This window comes from Macrobrachium rosenbergii, chromosome 3 (assembly GCF_040412425.1).
Source record: "Macrobrachium rosenbergii isolate ZJJX-2024 chromosome 3, ASM4041242v1, whole genome shotgun sequence".
Taxonomy (NCBI): Eukaryota; Metazoa; Arthropoda; class Malacostraca; order Decapoda; family Palaemonidae; genus Macrobrachium; species Macrobrachium rosenbergii.
Window position 1 is genome coordinate 7,761,046 of NC_089743.1, and position 8,630 is coordinate 7,769,675.

At 41.1% G+C, this 8,630-nt stretch overlaps 1 protein-coding gene across 1 annotated transcript in view; it reads right to left on the reverse strand.

The window, feature by feature from the left end:
• LOC136852420 (polyisoprenoid diphosphate/phosphate phosphohydrolase PLPP6) overlaps positions 1-6,845 on the reverse strand; it is a 131,164-nt gene extending 124,319 nt beyond the window's left edge. The window contains exon 1 of the mRNA XM_067127062.1: positions 5,869-6,845. The gene's annotated coding sequence lies outside the window, so the exon portion shown is untranslated. The remainder of the gene's footprint in view (positions 1-5,868) is intronic.
• Between the last annotated feature and the right edge of the window lie 1,785 nt (positions 6,846-8,630).

The window sequence follows — 8,630 nt, forward strand, 5'->3', positions numbered from 1 at the left end:
ATTATCCAGGCGGTTTTCTATGAACATCTGCGTGGCGGAGTGATAGCGAGGAGTGTTTGTGAGTCGTTTCAGAATGCCATTGTGAACAACAGAGATACGTCTCAGGGTCTCTCGGGTATAGTTCGCCCAAAGTGAACACCCATTTAAATATACTGTAGTAGTACGACCGGAGGAGCAGCAGTTTCGCGTCTCGGTGACAGAAAGCAAACCTCCCTGCAATCATGTTGCCAGATGCACAGTAGTTTACGACGCCTCTGTTCTATGTCTGCCGTATCTTTTAGGTCGTCCGTGATAATGTGGCTCAGTTACGGATATTCATGCACAAATTCCAGGCGATGATTTCCGAGAAAAATTTGCGGTTCTGCATTTATGCTTTAGCGATCTCGGAAGCAGCGACATACACTGGGTCTTGGTTTCGTTGTATAGGATATCAAATTCCTCTGCATAATGGCGGCAGGTGTCGATGAGTCGATGGAGACCTTGCACTGATGGGGAAATCAGAACCATATCGTCTGCGTAACAGAGGTTGTTTCGTTGATAGGGCATCCGATAGGGAGTGAGTTCAGTTTGACATTCAGGGCATCTGTGTACGTGTTAAACGGGTATGGAGAGAGAATGCCCCCTTGCCGGAGCCCGTTTAGGGAGCCGAAGGTGTACGACAATACGTTACCCCATTTGACACAGAATTCCCGTGTAGAGGTGTGCCTCGTTTGTGCAGCTTCAGGTAGTTTACTCTGTCAAATGCTTTTCTCACATCTACAAAACACAGGAAAACAGGGGGCTGATGATAGGTAATAGTTCAACAATTCTTTCAGGGTGTAGATACAGGTGTCGGCTGAGTGGTTTGCTTTAAAGCCGAACTGGTTATCAGTAGTGTGTAGAAAGGGGAGAAGTCTCACTAGAAGAACAGACTCAAGTATCTTCGACGCAATTGTAGTAATTGTAATCGGGCGATAATTGCTAGGGTCAGCTGCATCCTTTAACTTGTTTTTTTATTAATGGTATTAAGTGAACTAAGAGTAGATAGTCTGGGAGAAACTGGTGAATTATTTTATGGCATCGCTGATGTTACCTGACGTAATGCGATCGGCAAAATGAAACTCAATATTATCAGTAAGGAGGTTATTTACATCCCTTCGGGAGTCTTGATCGTTTATGCAATTCAGGATAGTGCTGAAGTGATCGCCCCACAGTCTTGCGATAGCCTCGTCACCCACGGCTTCTCCTACTCCGTGATAGCTTTTTAGTTATGGGATTTAGGGATTGCATGTCCTTCCAAAGACGGGGGTAATCGCCAGATTCTAATTTTCTAGATATTGCATCAGCTCTTAGTTGCTTTTCATTCAGACTGCAATGCTTAAGGGCAAGCTTGAATTGCGTTCTCGCCTGCCTCATTAGCAGTGCAAAGTGTCCTTCCCTCGGGCTACCATTTTGCCTCCACAGTAGAAACGTTTCTCGTAAAGAACATCCATTCACCAGGCTGCTATTCGATAGATGTTACAGACATCATGGTCGACAATTAAATTACTCTAAATTGAGTTCTGCATCTCTTCACGTAACCATATACTGTCACAGGAGAACTTCGATAAAAATATTGTGAAACCTAAGAATTTATAAAGAATAAAGTTGACGTAACTCGGCTAAAAGCCTCAAAATACATAATTATTATCAAACAATGTTTTCATTTTAATTTTTAATGAATACCATCGTCATTCCACCACTGGCTGCTTTGGTCGACGATCGTCTCTTCTTACAAGATCTCCGTTCGTTTGTGGCAAACCTTGAGCAAAAAGTCGTTATCCCAAAGCTGAATGAGGCAACGAGGCGATTTTCGCGAAGGCAGTGCTAAAGTCTAGTACCAGCTGAATTATAAAGTATTGTGTTTATCCATCTCTTAGTAGTTGTTGCACTTCAGGGATAACGAACTATTAAGTAGATATATGTAGTTTTGTGTCACCTGTGCTACTTTCTCAGTATTACTAGTAGCGGCATTTCAATCGATATGACTAACAGTTTAGTCAAGGACGAAATCTTTATATCAGAATCGTCTAAATTACTGGATTTCTTAGAAATTAAATGTATGCGCACCATGTGTATTCTTCTTCGTTTTAACGTGCTTTTTCCCATTTTTTATATGGTGTAAGCACGATGCCTTCTTTTGAAGGACCTTTGATTTGGCGTTGGGGTAGGCCGTAGCCTCGATCGGCTGCCCTGCCTGACATCGCTTAAACCCCGGTAACGATGTGTACGTGTATCATACCAATCCCCAGCTCCCTTTCTCCCAGCAGCGAGGAGAACTGGGCGGTTAGGTCGACAGTTCGAGACGTGTGAGGTGTCTGTTATGTTTTTAGAAGATGTTGGAGTGGCTTTGTTTATGTGTGTATTAGTCTGTAACACCCATTTGCTTTCAGCAAACCTATCTGTTGATTACATATGTAATCCCAGGGTGTCTACACGGATAGCAAAGTGTCCGCCTTCTCTGACCAGTCGGCTGCGGATTTGAACCCGCACCATGGACCACTACGAAGTCCTAGGCCGCTGCTCTACCGACTGAGCCATCGAGGCTCCTGTATGTGCACCATGTATATATATATATTTATATATATATATATATATATATATATATATATATATATATATATATATAGTATATATATATATTTATTTATATAATAATATTAGTAAACAGGTATTTTCGGTACTGAAGACCTTTGTAGTATAACGTCATTTCGATAGAGTCCAGTCAGTCAAATCCAGTCTAACAAAATGCTCACTACTGCATTTGCACTGCAAGAAGGATGCCGAACTAAGAAGTGCATAAGAACTGAAAAGGGAATTTTTTCCTTTGGGTAATTGGAAATTTCCATCTGTTTTTTCTGGAACTGACCATAATATAATAATAATAATAATAATAATAATAATAATAATAATAATAATAATAATAATAATAATAATAATAATAATAATAATAGTAATAATAATAATAATAGGTTTCATTTCAGCTCAAGGCCATATACATGGAATATACAAAGTAGAGACAATAACATACAATCTAGATACATGAAACAACATGATAAATAATGATAAATCGACAATATCCACACAGTTGCTGAACAAGCATAAAAAATAATATTCTTAATAATGGTAATGAGAGTAATAATATTGAGAATAGTAGTAAAAAATAAATAAAAAATTATAGCAATTAAAAAAAAACAGATTGCATACGATTAATTTCCAGCTAGGGACCTTAGGTTTACAGAAGTCGGGTCCAGAAGGTTAAATACAATTGAAAATAGCAAAAACTCTACTATGATATTAATCACAGTAATAAAAAAATATACCAATAATAATAAGAGATTCTGCAGATGACATTTCATATTTGCAAAATTAAAGAATAAGTCATTTAAGGAACAGACGCCTCATTATCCCAGATTTCCCACAATTTAGATCTTGTTGCCGCACTGCTTAGGACGCTTTGTACGAGCGAATTGCTGCTGATTCTCAGTCGGGTGATCAGACTGGGCAGTGTTCGCCTAACAATGGTTTTTAAATTATCCGGGCAGTTTTCCATGATCATATGCGTGGCAGAGTGATAGCGAGGAGTGTTTGTGAGGCGTTTCAAAATGTCACTGTGAACAACAGTGATATGTCTCATGGTTTCCTGGGTATAGTTCGTCCAAAGGGAACACCCATATATACTGTAGGAAGATGTCTCGATGACAGAAGGCAAACCTTCTTGCAATCATGTTGCCAGATGCACATAGTTTCCAATGCTTCTGTTTTATGTCTGCCGTATCTTTTAGGTCGTCTGTGATAATGTGGCCCAAATACGGAAATTCATGAACGAATTCAAGACGATGATTTCCGAGGAAAATTTGTGGTTCTGAAATATGCTTAATGGATCTCGGGAGCAGCGACATACACTGGGTCTTGGTTTCGTTGTATAGGATATCAAATTCCTCTGCATAATGGCGGCAGGTGTCGATAAGTAGCTGGAGACCTTGCACTGATGGGAAATCAGAACCATACCGTCGGCGTAACAAAGGTTGCTTATTGTTGTTTCGCTGACAGTGCATATGATTGGGAGTGAGTTCAGTTTGACATTCAAGGCATCTGTGCACGTATTAAACAGGTATGGAGAGAATATGCCCCTTGCCCGAGCCCGTTTAAGGCCAGTCCAGACGATCGAGCACAGGGCTCGGGCAAGGGGGCATATTCTCCCACACCTGTTTAATACATACACAGATGCCTTGAATGTCAAACTGATAATGCCCGTCGAGCATCGTCTGGACGGGCCTTAAACGGGTGCAGGCAAGGGGCATGTTCTCTCCATACCTATTTAATACGTACACAGATGCCTTGGATGTCAAACTGAACTCACTCCCAATCAGATGCACTATCAACGAGACAGCAATAAACAACCTCTGTTACGCCGATGGTATGGTTCTGATTTCCCCATCAGTGCAAGGTCTCCAGCGACTCATCGACACTTGCCGCCAATATGCAGAGGAATTTGACATCCTATACAACAAAATCAAGACCCAGTATATGTTGCTGCTCCCAAGATCCCTTAAGCATATTGCAGAATCACAAATTTTCCTCTGAAATCCCGGGCACAGCCAGAGAGTGTGGTCGCTCAGGCAGGACCTGCAGACTGTGTGCAGCACGATAACTACCAGCATGGTGGCCAAGAAGAATTGGAAGAAGAAAGCTCTATGTAGCACAATAATTGCTGTGTGTATTTGTTCAGTTTTACATTCCAAAGGCAAGGGTGTTCCCATTAAAATTCTATTAAATGTAGAACATGAGGTCTCGACCACTGATCCGTAGCGGAAGCAGAGATAGACACGTCTGTCAAACACTCGAGTGAACAATGACAACCTCTGCCCCTTGCAACAGGGAAGCCTCGTGTGTCTGGTAGTGACGTCATATTACCGGCAACGGGCAGTGTCTGGTGCTTTCACTAAACAACCAACACAGGAACTTTGCCTGTGTTTTAGCAGGCACAGACGGTAAACTTGTTAACGGGCAAACTGCTCGCTTGTGCACGCGGGCAATGATTGATAGTCTGGACGGGCCTTTAGGGAGCCGAAGGTATACGACAGTACATTACCCTCATCTGATACAGAATTGCTATTTGGAGAACCAACAACGTAAAATGCCAAGTAAATATAGAGGTGTGCCTCGTTTGTGCAGCTTCGGGAAGAGCTTCAGGTAGTTTACTTTGTCAAATGCTTTTCTCACAACTACAAAACATAGGAAAACAGGAGAGGCTGATGATAGGTAATAGGGTAATTCTAAGCTGGCTGTCCGCAGTGAGCTAGCCTATGGCAATTGACGTTTTCCCATGTTATTTTACCTGCTGAACAAGAATTTAAAATAATATTTTGGCAGTTGGCCATAAGTAAAATGTAATTGACCCTTGAAAACTGTACGTCTATACCAGTGGGTCTCATACAGCTCAAGGGTTTACAGTTTAGCAGCAACCGACCGGCAAAATGTTACCCTAAACTCAAGAAAAGCAAGCAAAACAACACAGAAAAACGTCAGTTGCCATACTCTTGCTCAGCTGGGCACTATGTGTTGCTTGCGACCGGGACAAAGAAGCTTAACAGGTAAACAAAGCCGCCATGTTTGGTTACGTAACCACTACGAGCCATATGTTCAGCAGGGGGAAGATGGGGTTACGGTACTGCACAGAAGGTACAAGTTGGTAAAGTGAAGTAGGACTTACGTAGAAACATGGCAATAAATAAGTTACCCAAAAAATAATAACACTTCTACATGACAAGTACTATAACTCAGTAACACCAAAACACAGTTGACCTAACTAACTAATAATAAAGAAGGATAGTTTAAGAACCTTACCTTAAAGGGGTGCACATAGCCTACATCCTTCAGGCAATCATAAGCTCTCCAGCAATCAGATACAACAGTGGTCCCTGGTACAAGGTAATCCTTAATAACGGCAAGCAAAGCCACGCTACTCCTGTCGTCAACTGGCACCACGAAAAACTCCCTGGTCTGCCTGCAGACACCACCAAAAACCCACTGGCCTCCAACAACCCTGCCTACATTATACTTTCGCTTGCCAAACTTTGCTTCGTCAATCTTGACAGTTGTACTGGGAATCCTTATAGCTAAAGTAGCAGTTCACACAGGTAAGTGGCAAATTCTCCTTAGTAACTGGCTTGGAGGATCCAGAGGTTCTGGGGGTGTAGTCCGCCATTGTGCTGGGTTGATGAGTGAATAAACTGTGGGAGGCTGGTGGACCGTACGGAACAGGGTAGGAAGGATGGAGTGGGAGGGGGGGTAAAAGTGCATTTCTGCTTTCAGTTTGGGGTGGCGGAACGGCGCTACGCGCCTTATCCGCTTTTTAAAATAATCTTGGGAAGCTCATATGTTCTGGCAAGAGGTAATGTTTCACTGTGTGCGCCAGCCACAGGGCTTACAAAAATGTAAAAAGAAAGGTTTCTGTTAACGTCACTGAAAATGGTAGCCAAACACCCTGTGAGACCCTTCTCCTCCTACCCCATATACATGCTTCAGTTGTCTGCTGACAAATGTAAGGTAGTTTTGTAAGTTATTTATGGTAAAATCATGTTGCGGGAACGTCAATATATTTGTGAATGGAAAAGTACTAGAAGGTTACAGGTACAAGCTACAATGAATAGGAAACGGTCATAAAACAGTTGAGAAAAAGGAGTACACATAACTGACCGCATGTACCCCCCAAATTCTCCACCCTGGTGAAACGTAAAGTTGGGGTAATATTACAACGTGATTGGTTGGGTACGGCCACCCCCACAAAAAACCCACCAACTAATCTCTCAGTTGGAGGCATTGGGTGAACCGAAAGCTCCCTTGTAATTCCACACATGCAGTAATAGTAATGCATGAAAAATGCCTTTGGAACGGCTCCCGCTGTCCATTTATTCACCTTTTTTTTTACACTTGTTTTTCGTGTTCCAAATGACAAGTCGCGGACAGCCGGCTTAGATTTACTGGTAATAGTTCAGCAATTCTTTCAGGATATAGATGCAGGCAGCGGTTGCGTGGTTTGCTTTAAAGTCGAACTGGTCTGTCAGTAGTGTGTAGAAAGGTGAAAAGTCTCACTAGAAGAACGGAACCAGTATGTTCGATGCAATTGTAATAATTGCAATCAGGCGATAATTGTCAGGGTCAGCTACATCCTTTAGCTTGATTTTTTTTATTAATGGTATTAAGTTAACTAAGAGTAGGGAGTCTGGGAGAAACTGGTGAACTGTGCACAAACTGAATAGAGCAGCAAGCAAAATGTAAACTATCGGATGGCAGAATTTGAAAGCTTCAGTTTTCAAATTTATTAAGTAGGTTGTGTATGGCATCGCTGATGTTACCTGGCATAATACGATCGGCGAAATGAAACAATGTTATCAGTTAGGAGGTTGTCTACATCCCTGCGGGAGTCTTGATCGTTTATGCAATTTAGGATAGTGCTGAAGTGATCGCCCCACATTCTTGCGATAGCCTCGTCACCGACGGCTTCTCCTACTCATCTGCAGCCGTTATCACTGAAGCTACCCATAACTGGCTGCCCTCACCAGAGGTTACAGTGGATATTATTACCGGTAGTTTGAACAAAAAGTCTTCCAGTCTTTGTCCACGGTTTCGATGCTACACGCTCATTGACCCGAAGGTCATTGTTATTTCTAGTCTCAGACATTTAAATGAGCAAAGTAAGTCCAGCTGAGGCCTATATGTATAACGTAAAAGATAAAAAAAAAAGACGCTTCAGGTTTGACTTCTATGACTACGTAGGTGAGAGACAGTACCGCCCGCAGAAATTTGATCGTGGGGAGGGGGGCACTTTCCATATCACCCTTTCTCTCTCCCCCCAAATTGATGAAGACCCAGCCCCACCTAGGAAAGTTGTACCACCTGACTACAGATTTAAATACTGCTTTATTTTCAGATATTATTACAAATGAAAACATTAATTTTGCAATAAAAAATACCAAAATTATTAGTGAATGATTCAAAAATCAAAATGGTATATGAATTAGATCTTTCTTTCGAAATTTTATAACTCCTGTAGCACCTTTGATTAATCTTAGATTATCGTGAAAAACAAACTATTCAACTACAATATGAAGTCACGTGGCCTCTTAACATTTCTAGGAAATATATCGGTAAAAGAAATAATTTCCTGGTGATTTTCTGACAAGGGGCGGTGAGCATATAATTTGGCATGACCATTCAGTCGATCTTGTCCCATTGTTCTCTTCTGCGTATAACTCTTTACGAGACTGGGGTAGAAAAGCTCCTCTTGGCAGATGCAGAAGAAACAGGCCTTCTAGTTACTGGATAATTTTCAGAACACCTTTCTTAAGTCTCGCACACTGACAATGGAAGAGAGTCCTTTTCAACTGTATCCCACCTTTCCCTCCAAAGTTTGTGTTCAGCTTCATAACATACACACACACACGTATGTATATATATATATATATATATATATATATATATATATATATATATATATATATATATATATATATATATATACATATATATATATAAATATATATATATATATATATATATATATATAAAATTTGTTTCACCTAGACTTAGAGAAGGTGGGCACGTGT